The 19,356-nt window shown below is 41.1% G+C and overlaps 1 long non-coding RNA gene across 2 annotated transcripts in view; it reads left to right on the top strand.

Moving 5' to 3' along the window:
• Nucleotides 1-1,611: 1,611 nt before the first annotated feature.
• Nucleotides 1,612-19,356, top strand: part of LOC144599849 (uncharacterized) — a 30,912-nt gene continuing 13,167 nt past the window's right edge. For both annotated transcript variants that reach the window (XR_013548046.1, XR_013548047.1), the window contains exons 1-2: nt 1,612-1,670; nt 5,375-5,544. This is a non-coding gene — a long non-coding RNA (uncharacterized LOC144599849). The remainder of the gene's footprint in view (nt 1,671-5,374; nt 5,545-19,356) is intronic.

A 19,356-nucleotide genomic window follows, 5' to 3' on the forward strand; every position in this document is an offset into this window, starting at 1 on the left:
ATCACAGGGAATGGATTTTAAATTTCAGGCAATTGATAGGAGGATATGAGGGAAGATCTTAATGGAATTTACTGCTTGGAAGTACAGGAATAATTTAGAAGGGACTTTGATAGACAATTCAGAGGGAATAACTATTCAGACCAATGACAACATAATTAATTAGTTTGCCCTGTCAGGAACTACTGGCGTTTCAAAGGGTTAATTATTCCTTTGCCCTCATAATTCAATGATCCCAAAAGTGCAGCTTATTAAAGCAATGACAATCTGAGTCAGCGGTATGACTGCTCTCAAGTTTGATCTTTGTCTCAAGTCTGGTCTTTGCTGAATCATCTACTGTCAGACAGATTGTTGGCAAGGTTTTACAAAATTTGCTCAACAATCCGTGATTCAGGAAGGAAGTTGTGACATAGCTGCTGTTTGATGTAGCCACCCGAACAGGTGGCAGGCAGGAGGGGCACATTTGCAGCTATTTATTTGCTTAGTTTAGAGATACAGCACAGAAACAGGTCCTTCAGCCACCCGAGTCCACGCTGACCAGCGATCGCCGCATATTAACACCATCCAACACACACTGGGGACAATTTACACATCCACCAAGTCAATCAACCTACAAACCTGTACGTCTTTGGAGTGTAGGAGGAAACCAAATATCTCGGAGAAAACCCCTGTGGTCATGGGGAGAACGTACAAATTGCGTACACACAGCACCCGTAGTCGGGATACATCCCAGTTTCCAGTGCTGCAAGCGCTGTAAGGCAGCAACACTACCGCTGTGCCACCGTGGCCTCCCGTAGCTATTGTGAAAGGAAAGACCGGGGCTCAGAATGTGGGACCTGTTTGGTTAGATGACCTGTAAACATATTTGTGTTGGGTTTACAGATGTAGAATAGCTGAGATGACATTGACAAGCATCTGTCCAAACACATCAAGTAAGAAACCCACTCCTTCAGAATGGAGAGAAGCAAAATCGGAAGAAGGAAGCATGCTTTTTTTCTTATTCTTTCAGTCGTCTTGAATAGCAAAGTCTGTGATTGCTCTTTTACAAACCATTTTTTAAGTTCTGAAAGCTGTTTCAATAATACAAATATGCTTGATTCCAGGCCGGGCTGCTGCTGATTCAAACATGGCTGATCTGTCAACCCCATTCTCCTGCCCTATCACCATAACCCCTGACACCCATGAATATACTGCATCCGTTAATATCAAAGCTTACAACCAGGCAACTTTCAAAATTACCAGCTCAGAGGGAAACTTTTTCTTGATTCAGATGAATAAGAGCTAGATAGAGCTCTTAAGGATAGCGGAGTCAGGGGGTATGGGGAGAAAGCAGGAACGGGGTACTGATTGAGAATGATCAGCCATGATCACATTGAATGGCGGTGCTGGCTCGAAGGGCCGAATGGCCTCTTCCTGCACCTATTGTCTAAATTGTCTAAAAATATCTTGGGGAAAATACTAGCTCTTTCACATGCTTGCTAGGCTGAATTCAAATTTTCAGACAGCAAATTGTCATCAACATTTGCACCTTCAGCCCTCCAGGTGGCGTCAGTTCTCAGGTTTGCTGAGCAATGAGTAATGTCACAAGGAACCAATTACAGTAATGCCATTTTCTCATGGTTAGGTGGATCAGGAGAGAGTTTTGCGGCTTCTGTTGAACAGCATCAAAATGGGTATGTCTTGTATTTAAAAATGGCAAATATTCTTAACTTTGTTTCAGTCCTGTTTAGTGAACACAATTTGTTTACTACATTCAAGGTTGATGAAGAAGTGGGGTGCAATTTAAAATCAAAATGGTATTGTAAAGGATTCAGATTCCACCCTGTTGTTGAGGAAACGAGCTTTGCTGCAGTGTTGGAAGGCAAGCTTAACCGGTGGTTCAGAAACCAGTTCCCCACCCTAATGTTGTAGAACAAACTGATGACTTCACTCACCTGAGGCGGTGAGAAAAACATTCACACCCACATGCCGAACCTGACGAAACTCAATTGCGTGTCAGAGCTGAGCATAAGAGACAAGTCAGAACTGGATCTTCCGCCCCCCCCCACCCACCACTTCAGACCTTACATATTATTTTCATTCATCAATGACTTCAGCACCTTTTAACATGTGTGAGTGATAAGGTCCCATTAATTTAAAAAGCTTAATCAAGACAGTAGCAGGAAATGGTAAATTCAAATTAAATCAACAAAGACATTTGGATTTTTAGCTTGCTATGTAAATAGCACTGAAGTGCTCCATGCTCTAAGTAAATCTAGTTATTTGAATGACTTGCTTGTGACACGTCACATTACATGAAGATATAACCCTTCCCTGTTATGAAAGAGTTTCATCTGCACCAATCACAGGATTCCTGTAGAGGAGGGTAGAGACTTGTCTCGCTGAGGTCTTACCGCAAGAATGAAAGGCAATCCCGCCCAATGCTGCTGTTAAAAGCATACAATCGCTTTCACGGCCATGGGACATCTCAAGGTGCAGGATTGGCAAAGCTTTTAAAATGTAGTTGGTCAAAATTTTGTCGTAAGCCTCCACAAATTAGAAATAGGGCAAGTCTGCTTCAAGCATGCAGACTGAATGATAAATGCGAGTACAGATAAGAGGGAGATCACAACTAATCTTCTTTAATGCTTACATTTTTACTTCAGACAGAACCAGGGGTCACGCCCTGAAATGTCACCCATTTTTTCTCTCCAGAGATGCTGCCTGTCCCGCTGAGTTTTCCCACTGCCTCAGAAGGCAGTGGAGGCCAATTCTCTGAATGCATTCAAGAGAGAGCTAGAGCTCTTAAGGATAGCAGAGTCAGGGGGTATGGGGATAAGGCAGGAATGGGGTACTGATTGAGAATGATCAGCCATGATCACATTGAATGGTGGTGCTGGCTCGAAGGGCCGAATGGCCTACTCCTGCACCTATTGTCTATTGTTACCCCAGCATTTTGTGTCTGTCTTTGGTGTAAACCAGCATTTTCAGTTCCTTTCTACACCTTCCAATATACCATACTCACTACTCTTACCCAGTGAATCCACAACAGACCAGTTCTGTTTCCCTAAAATTGGAGAATTCAATGTTCAGACCATTGGGTTGGAAGCTACCCAAGCAGAATACGAAATGATATTCTCAAGGTCATAAGGAATAGGAGTAGAATTAGGCCATTCGGTTCATCAAGTCTACTCCGCCATTCAATCATGGCTGATCTATCTATCCCTGCTAACCCCATTCTCCTGCCTTCTTCCCGTAACCTCCCACATGTTCCTCCAGTTTGCATGTGGTAATGGAGGTCCAGGACAGAAAGATCAGTATTAGAAAGAGTAGAATAGTTAAAATGGTTAGCAAACTGGAGATCCAAAAGGCCTTGGCAGACTGAAGTCTAGTGTTCACAAAACAGTCGCCTAGTCCACACTTTGTCTTGCCGATGTAAAGGGGACCACATCAGAACCACTGAAAGCAGTCGATAACATTAGAGTGGATCCAAAATTGGCTTGGCCATAGTAAACAGGGTGGCCTGTTTCCATGTTGTACAATTCTATGACTGATGACCACTTTCAGAAAGTATTTCATTTACTAAGATGATGGATATCATATACTAATAAAACTAGTAAATTATTGTACAATAAGTTTGCAATTATTTAAAATTGTGATTTTCCCAGTTGGCAATATGTATTATTTCTCTCAATTTTATGAAAGAAAATTGTTATGGAAGTGAGAAAAATATAAAGAAATACCTTATACAGGTGCTCCTCAACTTACGATGGGGTTACGTTCTGATAAACCCAACGTAAACCAAAAATATCGTACGTCGAAATGCATTTAATACACGTGATCACGTGGCGAGAAGCGAGCTACGGGTCGCTACTGTTGCCCAGCGCTTGCACCATTGTAAAATCAAAATATCGTAAGTCGAAGCATAGTTAGTCGGGGAGCATCTGTATTGCACTGCCTGATTATGCCAGAAAACGTTAACACCTTCAAGTTTTCTCTCAAAATAACTTTGGAGATAAGGAGGTGGAAGAGATCGTGGGGTTCAACAGATGACCAAACAATCAAATTTTTTTCCATAGAGCCACACAAAATGCTGGAGTAACTCAACAGGTCAGGCAGCATCTCTGGAGAACATGGACAGGTGACATTTCAAGCCGGGACCCTTCTTCAGCGGTCCAGACCCGAAACAGTCCCCTATCCATGTTATCCAGAGATGCTACCCGACCCACTGAGTTACTCCTGTATTTTGTCTTTCTTTGGTAAACCAGCATCAGCAGTTCCTTGTTATTATGTTTCATGTTGATTAAAGGCAATCAGTATCATGGGTTTCGCTGCAACAGCTGACAAGGCCTTAGTTTAATGACTCACCTGAAAGGCTTTACGCAGCAATGCAGATATCCCTCAGTGCCACACGACAATCCCAGTGTGGATTATGTGCTCAGATGCCTGTAATTCTACTTAAATCCTGAACTATGTGACTCAAGAGGTGTGGGTGCTACCTATTGTATCATATATGTGAAGTCATTTTCTGATTTAATTTGTTTTACTAGTCTTTAAAAAAAAAAAATGAAGTTGATTATCTACATCACCAGTCTGAAGAAAGAAGAAATAAAATTAAATGTAGTAATTTTGCAGATACATAGCATTTAGCATTATGGACGGTTAACCACAATCCCTCATGTCTATACATAGGTTGATTTCAAGGGGCTTACTACTGCAGTATGAGTCATGGTAGTCATCGTGACTGCAGTCTGAATCACATTAACAATAGCACCGCAGATGCATTCATGAGATACAGTCGTAAATATCTCCTGTGGTGTAAAACCCAATAAAGATTATAAATGTAGAGGATGGTACTTGTATTCTAGAAGGAAATAGTGTCTCCCAAATTTGATTGAGATTTTTAAAGTTTGCAAATGACATGAAAATGAATGGGATCATAGAGAATGAAGATAGAGGCAAAATCATAATCATAATCATACTTTATCAGCTAAGTATGTTTTGCAACATATGAGGAATTTGATTTGCCATAGTCATTCCAATAAAAAGCAACAAAACACACAAAATACATTTTAACATAAACATCCATCCGCCACAGTGACTCCTCCACATTCCTCACTGTGATGGAAGGCGAAAAAAAGTTTAATCTCTTCCCTTCTTTGTTCTCCCGCGGTTGGGGGCCTCGAGCCTTCCGTTGACGGGACGATCTTGGCTCCAATAGCCGGCGGTCGAGCCTTCCTTGTTGGGGCGATCAAGCTCTCGCATCGGGGGGGATCTCAGCTCCCCGCGCTGGGTGATCAGACCCCGGGTCGGGGCTGGTCGAACCTCTTGCCACTTGAAGCTTCCCGACATCAGTCTCTACCCTAGACTGCGAGCTACTCAATGTTGAAATCCGCAGGTCGCAGTTGCAGCATCGATCCCAGGCAAGAGATCGCAGGCTCCGATGGCAAGTCCACGGCCCCGTGGGCGGGGCTCAAAGTCAGTCTCGAGCAAGGCCGCCAGCTCCATGATGTTAGGCCGCAGAGCGACCCGAGATATGATCCGGAAAACAATCGTATCTCCGGCAAGGTAAGAGATTGGAAAAAGTTTCCCCCACCCCACATAAAACAAACCAGAGAACATTAACACATACTTTTTAAAACACACTAAAAATAATAAAAAAAGACAAAACGACAGACAGACTGTTGGCAAGGCTGCCATCGCTGGGTTGTAAGCTGCCCATGGAAAATTTGAGGTGTTCATCCTCCAATTTGCATATAGCCTCATTCTGACAGTGGAGGAACCACTGGACAGAAAGGTCATTGTGGGAATGGGAAGGTGAGTTAAATTGTTGGCAACCGGGAGGTAGTATAGGCCAAGGCAGACTGAGCGTAATTGATCAGCGAAATAATTGCCCAGTCTGTGCTTGGTCTCGCCAATATATAGGAGCCCACACCAATAACAATGGATGCAGTAAATGAGAGTGGAGGTGCAAGTAAACATCCCTCCCACCCAAACCACCACCTCCCCATTAACTTTCCTCTGCAACCGCAGATGCAGCAAGACCTGTCCCTATACTTCCTCCCTCTACTCCATCAAGGGTCCCTGACAGTCCTTTTAATGAGGCAGAGTTCACTTGCATCTTCTCCAACCTCATGTACTATATCCGTTGTCCTTGGTGTTGATTCCTATACTGTATATCGTCGAGACGAAGCAGACCGAGCGTTTATTTCAATGAATACTTACACTCAATCTGCCTTGGCCTACACAAATTGGAGGAACAGCAACTTATATTTTGCTTGGGCAGCTTACAACTCAGTGGTATGAGTGTTGATTTATCTAACTACAAGTAACCATTGCGTTCCCTCTCCATCCTCCATCCCCCCCCCCCCCCCCCCCCCCCCCCATCCCATCCGAGTCATTCTACTGCTTCCACTGTTCACATCCTTGTATCCCTTCATCATCATCATCATCTCTTCCCCAGCCAACAATGGGCCATTATGGGCTCTACCCTTCCTTGGTCATCTGTTGCAAGTTCTATATTCTGGTCTTTTCTTACCTCTAGTTCCCTCTCCTCTACCTTCAATCTGAAGAAGGGTCCCAACCTGAAACGTCACTCATCCTTTTTCTCCCGAGATGCTGCCTGACCCCTCTCAGTTACTCCGGCACTTTGTGTCTACCATTGAGTATAAGAGTTGGGATGTCAAGTTACAAGTGTACAATACATTTTTTGAAAGCAAAGCAGGGAGAGGCTAATCTGCAAAATTTACACATTGTTTGCTCCAATATTGAACCTTTTGTTCCTGCATGCATTGATTTCTGGCTAGATTGTTGTAAAAAAAATGAGTCAACTTCCTCTGACACTACACCCAAATCACTACAACTTACAAAAGGAGCAAATACAGCAAACATTGGAAGGTTATTTGACAAATTAATGCCTCTCCTCATCTGATATCACCATTACATGTTTACATACAAATTAGCAGCAGTGTCACATGGCCTTTCAGCCTAGCTTCAGCTTTTAATAAGCTCACTGCTGATCTGATTGTAACCTCCACCCCGTCTTTCCGCCTACCTGGGACCTTTCACTTCCTTATTATGCCTGCCTAACAACATTCAAAGACTGCTCCCACTGCCCTTTGAAGAAGAGTTTTATTGACTTGGCCCTTGGACGAAAAAAAGAAAAATCACCGTGTCCACTTTTAAAAGGCAGAGCCTCATTCTTCAATAGATTCTCCACAAACACTCTCCATACTCATCATTTCAACTCTCGAGGAACTCAGGTTTCAATTAAATTCTAAATTCTAGTGAACTCAAGCCTAACATGTCCAACCTCTCCTCACAAGACAATCTCATACAGTATCAGTCTGGTAATACGATACCACACATCACAGTACACCCTTCCCTTTGGAAGACTAATAAGGGGCACAGTATCACAGATCTCACCATTGTCCTAGATACCTGAACCTTCCTAGTTTTGCATTCAATTGTCCGAGATATGGGCGGCACGGTAGCGCAGCGGTAGAGTTGCTGCTTTACAGCGAATGCAGCGCCGGAGACTCAGGTTCGATCCTGACTACGGGTGCTGCACTGTAAGGAGTTTGTACGTTCTCCCCGTGACCTGCGTGGGTTTTCTCCGAGATCTTCGGTTTCCTCCCACACTCCAAAGACGTACAGGTATGTAGGTTAATTGGCTGGGTAAATGTAAAAATTGTCCCTAGTGGGTGTAGGATAGTGTTAATGTGCGGGGATCACTGGGCGGCACGGACTTGGTGGGCCGAAAAGGCCTGTTTCCGGCTGTATATATATGATATGATGATATGGTATGATATAAAATGTTTAGGTTTATTGCTGTCAGGTGTATCGAGGTACAGGGGGAAAAAAATAGCTTTGCATGCTGTCCTATCATATCAGATAATACTATGCAAAATCCAGCCAAATCAAACTCAAGTTCAATAGATGGACCAAAGGGATAGATGCAGTTTGCAGAATATAGCTCACAGCATTGTAGAACAGTTTCATCGGTCCACAATGGGGTGGAGGTGAATTGAACGAATAAAGTGGAACAAACTTTCTTCTTGTCCATTGTTTTTCATAATCAGCAGTCATTGAAGTGAAATCCAGCAAAATGTAAGTAAATAAATACATTCACTCCAGCCATCCAGAACTGCCATCTATTTCTCATCCAGTCCTTGCCATTTTTTGCCAGAAAAGACCACAAGGATGATTATGTCAGTGCACTTCCCAAATGTGACTGAATCAGGCTTCAGCCTTCTGGTTTCAGGTTGGCAGAAATCCACGAAGGATCAGCTCTGAACGGTTAGTGTGTCATGAAAGTTAACAGGCAAAAGTTATTGTTTAAAGAACAATGAATGATTTAGCACCAAGGCAAAGAAAGTATGACGCAAAACATTAAGGTAGAAAATACTTGCAATCAACAAAATAAGTCTGAGTAAAAATGAAGTTTAATTTTCTACATTAACAGGTAATAGGTTTTGGTTAATGTAATTTATTAATGTGAAATTTTACCATCAGATTTTCACCATTGCTGTGGTAATTAGTTAGTTACTCTCAGTGTATAAACTGAAGTAGGTAAAAATCCAGGGCCGAACAGAGGTGTGGGAATCAGTAGAAACCATGTCAGAGGCAACAGGTACAACCAGTTTCTGAGAATTATTCCACCTTTCAAAATGCAGTCATGACCTTCCACCCAGTAGCAATGCACACCACTGCTAATTTTCATAACTTTTCATTAAGATATAATTTCGACGATGACACTTTAAGTCCAGAGCGTTCAATAACATTCACAACAAAAAGTGGCCCCTAGTCCTTATAAACTACAATTTGGATATTACAAAACCAAACAGGGCAAGTGCCGTACAAAAAAAAATCAACACTGAAGTATTTGCCTGCAACAGCTGAAATTCCATTGTTTCTGAGCTGAACCAGTTTCAACATGTTCAAGTAAGTTGCTCGCTGTTAGATTCCACGTCAGTCAGAATTTAAATTGAGTACGAATTCAAATTCAGGAATGCACACGTGAACCACATTGTGGGAGGGGTCAAATGTACACGATCAAAAATATAACATCCACTTTAAAAGCATTAAACCTAAGCATTTGTATAAGGTTGGAATTGGAAACTTGCTATTGAACCACATTAGTTAGAGATACTCAGACTAGAAAGAGAATGGGCATATACATCGAGGGGAACCTACGAATGACTACTGGGTGGCACCAGCAATGGCTGCCTCACCAACATTCTGTCCCTTTGTTGTTTTAATAGTATGTGTTAAATGTATGTTTTTAGTGTTTAGCTTGTTTTATGTCGGGGGTGGAAGGGGTTGGGGGAAACTTATAAAAATTTCTTATCTTGACGGAGATGCGATTTTTTTCCCCGTATCGTATCTCCGTCCGCACTGCGGCCTAACATCGAGGAGTTGGCAGCCTTTGCTGGAGACAGACTTCGGGAGCTCCAATTGCAAACTTAACATCGCGGAGCTCGCGATCCCTTTGCCAGGGATCGACCTCTGAGTTCAAACCACAGGAGCCTGCGGACTTTAACATCGTGGAGCTTGCGGTCTCTGGTTAGAGACCGACATCGGGAGCTTTGACCACCCAGACGCAGGGGCTTCGATCGCCCGACATGGGGGCTTCGATCGCTGGCTGCGGGAGCTTCGATCTCCCCGACGGATGGTTCGACTGCCCCAACCGCGGGAGAATAAAGAGGAAGAAGATTAGACTTTATTGCCTTCCATCACAGTGAGGAATGTGAGGAATCCACTGTGGTGGATGTTTATGTTAACTTTTATGTAGTTGTGTGTCTTGTTGCTTTTTTTTAGTATGGCTGTATGGTAATTCGCTTATCACTGTACCTTAATTGGTACACGTGACAATAAAAGACCTTTGAAACCTTAATAGTTGTGTTTAAAATAAAGCAAAAGCTGCAGTTGCTGGAGATATTGCTATCTGGCTGATGACGTGATTAAGTTTGGTGGTTGAAGAAATAGGAAAGGCGTGGAGAACAGAATTTCAACTTCAACCAAGCAAATATAGTCCATGTATAGACAATAGGTGCAGGAGGAGGCCATTCGGCCCTTCGAGCCAGCACCACCATTCAATGTGATCATGGCTGATCATTCTCACTCAGTACCCCGTTCCTGCCTTCTCCCCATACCCCCTGACTCCGCTGTCCTTAAGAGCTCTATTTAGCTCTCTCTTGAATGCATTCAGAGAATTGGCCTCCACTGCCGTCTGAGGCAGAGAAGGAGTGACCGGTGTCCTTGATTATGCTGGTCGCCTTATCGAGGCAGCGTGAAATGTTGATGGAGTCAATGGAAGGGAAGTTGGTTTGTAGATTGTTCTGGGCCAAGTCCATAGTTCTGTGCAATGAACTACTGCACATCGTGTACATTCTCTACATAAGAACTAGTGTACAGGGTGATTGCTGGTCGGCGCGGACTCGGTGGACTAAATGGCCTGTTCCCTGCTGGATAATCAGCCATAATCATATTGAATGGCGGTGCAGGCTCGAAGGGCCGAATGGCCTACTCCTGCACCTATTTTCTATGTTTCCATCTCTAAACTGAACCTAATGTGGTGCTATATTTTATGGAGCTGACCATTTAACATGTATCTACTGAAACTATTGTATCAGCCAGCAAATTGGAAGCAGGCCAGAAATTCCTGCTTAATTTCCAGCAACTACACCGCAAGCAAAGTCTTTGTGCAGGAAAAAAAATGCTACATTGTATACATTCATAGTTACATAGCTTGATTCTTGGTTCTCCAAAATATTCCAAATGGAATTTAAACTGGAGGTGGCGGAGTATGGATTTAAGCAAGGGCTTCTTGGAGAAAAAGAGCTACCTTAAATTTAGTTGCATCTGGTTGAGTAACAATACAATACAATACAATACAATATATACAATATAAGTAGGGTGAAGACTATTCCATGCTTTAATTGTGCGAGGGTAGAATGAATTGCTATACACACCTGTCTTGGTAGTTGGTATCTCAAATTGAATCGAATGCCCTACTTGGTCATCTATATCGAGCTGACCATTTAACATTTTGTAAAAACAGGTCAAACGGTGGGCTTTACGTCTGTCTTGGAGCGTGTTCCACCCCCAATGAATTTATAACTTTGGTTACACTCGCTTCTCTCATAGGTATTTGTAACAAATCGAATTGAATCAACTTAATGGATAAGGTAGCCAGAGTATGCAGCTGTCAGATTGATCTGATACACGTTAACAATTCATGAGAAATGGATACTGTAGCATCTCTTGGCATATTCTGACCATACTGAGATTTCAATTCCAGATTTCTATAATTGCATTACAAAATGATGTATGCACTCCTGATTTTTGAAATTCATTGCCACACCTCTCTTGCATTCCACCCAATTTGTTGTGTCTGTCTTCTTAGAATCCTACTTAAATATCATCAGAAATCAACTTGGAGAATTTCTTTGTGGTCAATCAAATGCTCGACTCCCCCAAGGGTTATGAAACATATCTTTAATCTGCTCTGCACAGGAAGTTGCGAAAGTGGACCAATGTTCAGTTCATTTGTAAATTGCCTTTCACCGGAAATAATCCAAATATAAGAACTCTGATTTTATTACTTTCCCTTGATCACAGCTTCATTTTAATGTACATTGCACAAGATAGATTCTGGGAATGACAACAGTCTACTTTATTTTGTAAAGAGTAGAAAATAGTATTGAAGGTTTCTGATTATCCATAACAAATTTCTACTTTAGTTTTATTTAAACACTCATTACCAATATTAAGAAATATAATGTGCATGGAGTTTATATTGAAAGCCTTCTGTTGACTGCACTTGTCTCAAGTTTTTCAGTTAAAAAAAATACACCAGTATAATTATTGCTGTAATAAGGAAAGGCACAATTGTGCTAATTATGATAGAAATTATTCTATTGCCATTGAGAGAATTTCTTTTTTGGAAGTACACAGAAAATAAAGACAAGTAAACATCTTTGTTTTACATAAGTAAAATGCTTCAGAAGTGGATAGCTGAAATGAAAAAAAAACAGAAAATGCTATCCCAGATCTGATGATGCACACAAAACACCGATTATTTTATCTCTTCATGTTGCTGCTTGATTTGCTGAGTATTTACGCTGTTCTCCATTTTATTTAACATTTTGGGCTAGTGATCTTTGCCTAAAACATTTCTGTTTTTGTCCTTTTTTTCCTTTAAATTAATTTTGGCACTATGCTTCAAGGAGAAATCTAGATTTAACCAACAAATAATTAAATAGTGAAGGATCTTTCCTCGAGATTTAGATATTTAATAACTCTAATTAAAAGTAAAGCTTCTCATCGATATTTGCGGTCTATGTGATTTGGTTGATCCATCACCCTTAGACTTTGTCGACATTTAGACCTCAATGCCTCTTTGTACTGATTATCACCATCATTAAATAAATTAACCCCAACTGGAGTTAGGTTGATAGTAAAAATTAATTTATTGGAGACGGTGATCTTCAAGAGTATTTTATTGTCATATGTCCCACATAGAACAATGAAATTCTTACTTGCAGTATCACAATAGAATATGTAAATATAGTACCACATAAACAATATAATAAATTAGAAAACAAAAGTTCAATCTGTGTATATACACACACGCATACGTACACATTAAAAAAAACCCAATAATAATGCAATAATAACAATAATAGTCTATAGTTCGGAGCTTATCGTGTTTAATAGCCTAATGGCCTTTTTGAAGGAGTTAATAGATTTCAATAGAAAAGTAGGAGGGCAGTAATGCTGAAGAAAATATGGCTTCCGTTGAGTCAGTTCCTTTTCAGTGCTAGTGAGTGGGAAAGGGTTCATGAAAAGCAGATCAGGGACAGTATTAGCACTGCACTTCCTACACAAAATTTATCAGAAGTGAGTGACTTACAATATTAATTGATGTAAAAAAAATTGTGATAAAAATGTATCAGAGGACTCTTGCTAGAACATTTTCAAAAACACGACTACCAGTACCTTGCATTTATACAGAACCTTTACCAAAAGAAAACACTCCAAGCTGCTTGCCTTCAAGCTCCCAGGTGGTGAGAATTGGCAGCCACATCTCTTCCTCACTGATCCTCAACCCAGGCACACCATAGGGCTGTGTGCTCAGTCCTCTCCTGCACTCCCTGTTCACGCACGACTGTACTGCTAAGCACAGCTCAAACATCATCCTCAAGTTTGCTGATGACATGACCATCTTGGGCCTCATCACAGACAACTATGAGACGGCCTACAGAGAGGAGGTAAAGGCACTAAACAGCTGGTGCCAGGAAAATAACCTCTCTCTTAATGTCAGCAAAACTAAAGAGATGATCGTGGACTACAGGAGACAGCAGGGGAGTGGACACCTCCCCATCCACATTGGTGATGCTGAGGCTGAAAGGGACAGCAGCTTCAAGTTCCTCGGTGTGCACATCACTGAGGACCTTTCCTGGACATTGCACTTGGACACAATAACAAAGAAGGCCCACCAGCGGCTCTTTTTCCTGAGAAGACTGAGGAAGTTTGGCATGAACGCCAGCATCCTCACAAACTTCAACAGAGCCTGCTAACGGGCTGCATTACAGTCTGGTACGGGAACTGTTCTGCCCACAGCCACAAATCACTACAGAGAGTGGTGAAGACGGCACAGCACATCACTGGCAATTGTCTCCCGGCAATTCAGGACATTTTCTACCAGCGGTGCCTGCGGAAGGCACGCAGCATCATCAAGGACCACAGCCAACCAGCACGCAGGCTGTTCTCCTTGTTACCATCAGGCAGGCGATACAGGAGTATGGCTGCGCGTACCACCAGACTTAAGAACAGTTTCTACCATCAGGCTTCTGAACTCAAACACATTTCACATCATATATGTTGATTATTTTAATATTGTCTTTTTATCTTACTAATGTCTTTTTTATCTTATTTATCCTTGGAATATTACTGCTGAGCTGACCCATTGTCTTGTCAAATACATTTCATTGTACCATTGACCCTGTGCCAACCTACATATGACAAATAATTTTAAATTAAATTAAATTTAATTTAATTTAATTTAAATTTAAATTTAAATTAAATTAAATTTATATTTAAATTAAATTGCTAGGTTTTCGATCAAAAAATCTCAAGCCACTCAAGCACTGTGCTGTTCAAAAACATGGCGACAGGCCTTGAAAGCAAACGTCAATCTTTGGATTGTGGTCAATACTTGCAGTGCAAACAACGAACTACAATATTTTATTTTCTCCCTCAGGAACCACCTTAAAATGATAGTGGACAGCTCGACAGCCCAGATGGTCCCTGGGGAGTTTGTGGATCTGGGGAGAAAAAGGACAGGAAATAAAAGAATAGAGTTAGACAAGCCTTTTTCGTAATTCATAGCTGTTAAACTTGTTTACAACATCCACAAGGTTACATTTGGCCAAAATTTAATGGATTAAACAGAGAGAGATGCAGCAGAGCAGTCAAACACACTGAAGTGATATGTTTAACAATAAGACCTTGTTCTGTCCCTCCCTGTTCTGCATGAAATCAGAGGTGTGAGAATGTGATATATATATATATATATATATATATATATATAGTACTCTTGCTAAATGCAGGAGACTTAATAAGCCTAAGATTCAAGTGCAAAGGTTGAATCTCACATTCTAAAGAAATAAAGTATTTTGGAGAACTAAATCAGGCTCACACATTACACATAACACAATTATCTAAATGTGGACTGCATACGGGGAGTCACTCTGAGTCTTCACCTGACAAAATCATTGTACACATGGTAGGTGAAAACTTGTGATCATAATCTCAGGGGGAGGAAGGAACAAGTTAATTACCAATGAAGAGAATGGAAAATGGGGATTGCAGGCTGTTAGCTTGCAAAAGAGGAAATTCTAGCAAATAAAACCTTACCTGTGCAGTAGTCCTTGGTTTTTCTTGGCATATCTGAAATATATCCAGATTAGAAGACCACCATTGCCACTGATAACTGATGCAGGCTTTTAGTTTTGATGTTATACTGCCATTGTGTAATTGATAACACTATTTACAGTTGCAAAGTAATTTCAAGAGCCCTAATAAAAAGTGGATATTACTTTGTAAAGGAAGTTCCCACAGCTGCAGTACCTCACAAGAAACAGAGAATCAATATTTCCACAAAATCTTCAATACCTTTAATGTCAATCAGTGACATATCTAATAGCTGATTTCAAACCACATGGGTAAATGCTGATTCTAATTTTCAGCAGTATTAAATCAGTATTAAATTAAAAACAAACTTCCAAGGCAGATTTTTCATGTTGTTCGTAAAATGAGGTGAAGCATAAAGAGGCTTCAAGTGACTACATTTCTAAAGTAAAATTTCGGGTTTTCTCCGAGATCTTCGGTTTCCTCCCACACTCCAAAGACGTATAGGTATGTAGGTTAATTGGCTGGGTAAATGTAAAAATTGTCCCTAGTGGGTGTAGGATAGTGTTAATGTACGGGGATCGCTGGGCGGCACGGACTTGGTGGGCCGAAAAGGCCTGTTTCCGGCTGTATATATATGATATATGATATGATAAAGTAATTCATTCACATTAAAGTGATTTGATCTCGATCCAAACCAGATCCTTTCCTCTCAATGGAGGCTGCTCGACCCGATGAGTTGCTCCAGCAGTTTGTTCCATACTAGAACTTTTAAAGAAATGTTATGCCTTTGACCCCAGAAATATTCCAAAATGTAACATTGATAAATAATGTGGAGGGAATCAAAAATAAGTGCTACCATTTTCACATACATCACAGAAAATTAAGCATGTTGAGCATGGTAGGGGGAGAAATAGGAATTAAATGACTGAAAAATGTTTTATCATAAAGTGCCTAGGATTGATCTTACAATCAAAAATCTATTTTTTAAAAACAGTACCATCAGCCAATACTTTTGACACTGGTTTCCTAGAACTATTAGGTCCTTTTTTAATTACTTACCTAATATACAAATTAAGAATTTTTGATGTGCGGGTGTATCTCAGTATAAGACAATGGAAAGGCCACATTTGGAGTACTGTGTATAGTTCCAGTCATCATGTTGTAGGAAGGATGCATTAAACTGGAAAGGATGCAACATCAGATTTACAAGGATGTTATCAGGTCTGGAAGGTTTGAGTTATAAGGAGAGGGTCTTTTTTCTCCTGAAGGTAGGAGGTGTGAGGTTTATAAAATCATGAGGGACATATACAAGGTAAATAGCCACTGTCACTTCCCCAGGGTAGTAAATTTAAAAATAAATGGCAAATGTTTAACTGCTAGCTGGTAAAGATTTAAAAGGGACCAGAGGGGTAATTATATAAGCACATTGTATGTACACAAGATGAATACATATAACAGCTGCCAGAGGAAATGATACTGATGGGTACAAAATTTAAAGGACACTTGGACAGGTACGTGGGAAGGAAGGGTTTGGAGGGATATGGGCAAAGCGCAGGCTATTAGGGTTAGTTAGGCAAGTTGTTTGGCATTGGCAAAATGGGCCGAATGGTCTCTTTCCGTGCTGTATAACTTTTAAGACTCTAAGTGAAAAACGTGATGCCCATTGCTAACTACTCTGAGAGAAGGCGGGCTTGAGCCATTTTCTTGAACTGCTACAGTGCATGTTGTGATGATTCTTCTGCAGGTAATGAGTTCCAATAATGAAGGAATATTGAAATATTTCCTAATCTGAAATATGGTGCAACCAGTTACAGTATGGCAAGAGGCCAATTTATTGGTCAAGCCCACACTACCTTTATGTAAAAGCAATCCAAACTCATCCCACTTCCCTGCCCCCTTCCCATAGTTTGCAAGTTTCTTCCATATAATGATTCAGATCCATTCTGAACACCACAATTAAATTTTCTTCTGCTACTTCTACTGGCAATGCATTCCAGATCCTACCCCACTTGTTCATTAACTAGTTTTTGATCTGGTCATTGTTATTATAATAATAATAATAATACATTTTATTTTGTCATATGTAGGATGGCACAGGGTCAACAGTACAATGAAATGTATTTGACAAGACAACGGGTCACCTCAGCAGTAATATTCCAAGGATAAATAAGATTAAAAAATGACATCAGTAAGGTAAAAAGTCAATATTAAAAATAGGTAAAAAGACAATATTCAAAATAATCAACATACATACATAATTGTATAAGGGGTAAGAGAGTTGTAAAAACAAGCCTGAAGGCTTTGTGTCTCAATGCAAGGAGTATACGTAATAAGGTGGATGAATTAAATGTGGAGATAGTTATTAATGATTATGATATAGTTGGGATTACGGAGACATGGCTCCAGGGTGACCAAGGCTGGGAGCTCAACATCCAGGGATATTCTATATTCAGGCGGGATAGACAGAAAGGAAAAGGAGGTGGGGTAGCGTTACTGGTTAGAGAGGAGATTAAAGCAGTGGAAAGGAAGGACATTAGCTTGGAGGAAGTGGAATTGATATGGGTAGAGCTACGAAACACTAAGGGGCAGAAAACGCTAGTGGGAGTTGTGTACAGCCCACCTAACAGCAGTAGTGAGGTTGGGGATGGCATCAAGCAGGAAATTAGAAATGCATGCACTAAAGGTGCAGCAGTTATAATGGGTGACTTCAATCTACATATAGATTGGGTGAACCAAACTGGCAAGGGTGCTGAGGAAGAGGATTTCTTGGAATGTTTGAGAGATGGTTTTCTAAACCAACATGTCGAGGAACCAACGAGAGAACAGGCCATTCTAGACTGGGTATTGAGTAATGAGGAAGGGTTAGTTAGCAGTCTTGTTGTGCGAGGCCCCTTGGGCAAGAGTGATCATAATATGGTAGAGTTCTTCATTAGGATGGAGAGTGACAAAGTCAATACAGAAACAAGTGTTCTGAACTTAAAGAAAGGTAACTTTGAGGATATGAGGCGTGAATTGTCCAAGATAGACTGGCGATTGATGCTGAAAGGGTTGACGGTGGACATGCAATGGAAGGCATTTAAAGGTCGCACGGATGAACTACAACAAGTGTTCATCCCAGTTTGGCAAAAGAACAAACCAGGAAAGGTAGTGCATCCGTGGCTAACAAGGGAAATCAAGGATAGTATTAAAACAAAAGATGAAGCATACAGATTAGCCAGAAAAAGTAGCATACCAGAGGACTGGGAGAAATTCAGAGTCCAGCAGAGGAGGACAAAGGGCTTAATTAGGAAAGGGAAAATAGATTATGAGGGAAAACTGGCAAGGAACATAAAAACTGACTACAAAAGCTTTTATAGATATGTCAAGAGAAAAAGATTAGTTAAGACAAATGTAGGTCCCTTGCAGTCGGAAACAGGTGAATTGATCATAGGGAACAAGGAGATGGCAGACCAATTGAACAAATACTTTGGTTCTGTCTTCACTAAGGAAGACATAAACCGTCTGCCGGAAATAGCGGGGGACCGGGGGTCTAATGAGATGGAGGAACTGAGGGAAATCCAGGTTAGTCGGGAAGTGGTGTTAGGTAAATTAAATGGATTAAAGGCAGATAAATCCCCAGGGCCAGATAGGCTGCATCCCAGAGTGCTTAAGGAAGTAGCCGCAGAAATAGAGGATGCATTAGTGATAATTTTTCAAAACTCTTTAGATTCTGGAGTAGTTCCTGAGGACTGGAGGGTAGCTAATGTAACCCCACTTTTTAAAAAGGGAGGGAGAGAGAAAACGGGGAATTATGGACCAGTTAGCCTAACATCGGTAGTGGGGAAAATGCTAGAGTCAGTTATTAAAGATGTGATAGCATCACATTTGGAATGTGGTGAAATCATCGGACAAAGTCAGCATGGATTTACCAAAGGCAAATCATGTCTGACGAATCTTATAGAATTTTTCGAGGATGTAACTAGTAGAGTGGATAAGGGAGAACCAGTCGATGTGTTATATCTGGACTTTCAGAAGGCCTTCGACAAGGTCCCACATAGGAGATTGGTGTACAAACTTAAAGCACACAGTATTGAGGGTTCAGTGTTGAGGTGGATAGAAAATTGGTTGGCGGACAGGAAGCAAAGAGTAGGAATAAACGGGTCCTTTTCGGAATGGCAGGCAGTGACTAGTGGGGTACCGCAAGGCTCAGTGCTGGGACCCCAGTTATTTACAGTGTATATTAATGATTTGGACGAGGGAATTGAATGCAACATCTCTAAGTTTGCGGATGACACGAAGCTGGGTGGCAATGTTAGCTGCGAGGAGGATGCTAGGAGGCTGCAGAGTGACTTGGATAGATTAGGCGAGTGGGCAAATGCATGGCAGATGCAATATAATGTGGATAAATGTGAGGTTATCCACTTTGGCGGCAAGAACAGGAAAGCAGAGTATTACCTGAATGGTGACCGATTGGGAGAAGGG

Source organism: Rhinoraja longicauda, chromosome 14 (genome assembly GCF_053455715.1).
Source record: "Rhinoraja longicauda isolate Sanriku21f chromosome 14, sRhiLon1.1, whole genome shotgun sequence".
Classification (NCBI taxonomy): domain Eukaryota; kingdom Metazoa; phylum Chordata; class Chondrichthyes; order Rajiformes; family Arhynchobatidae; genus Rhinoraja; species Rhinoraja longicauda.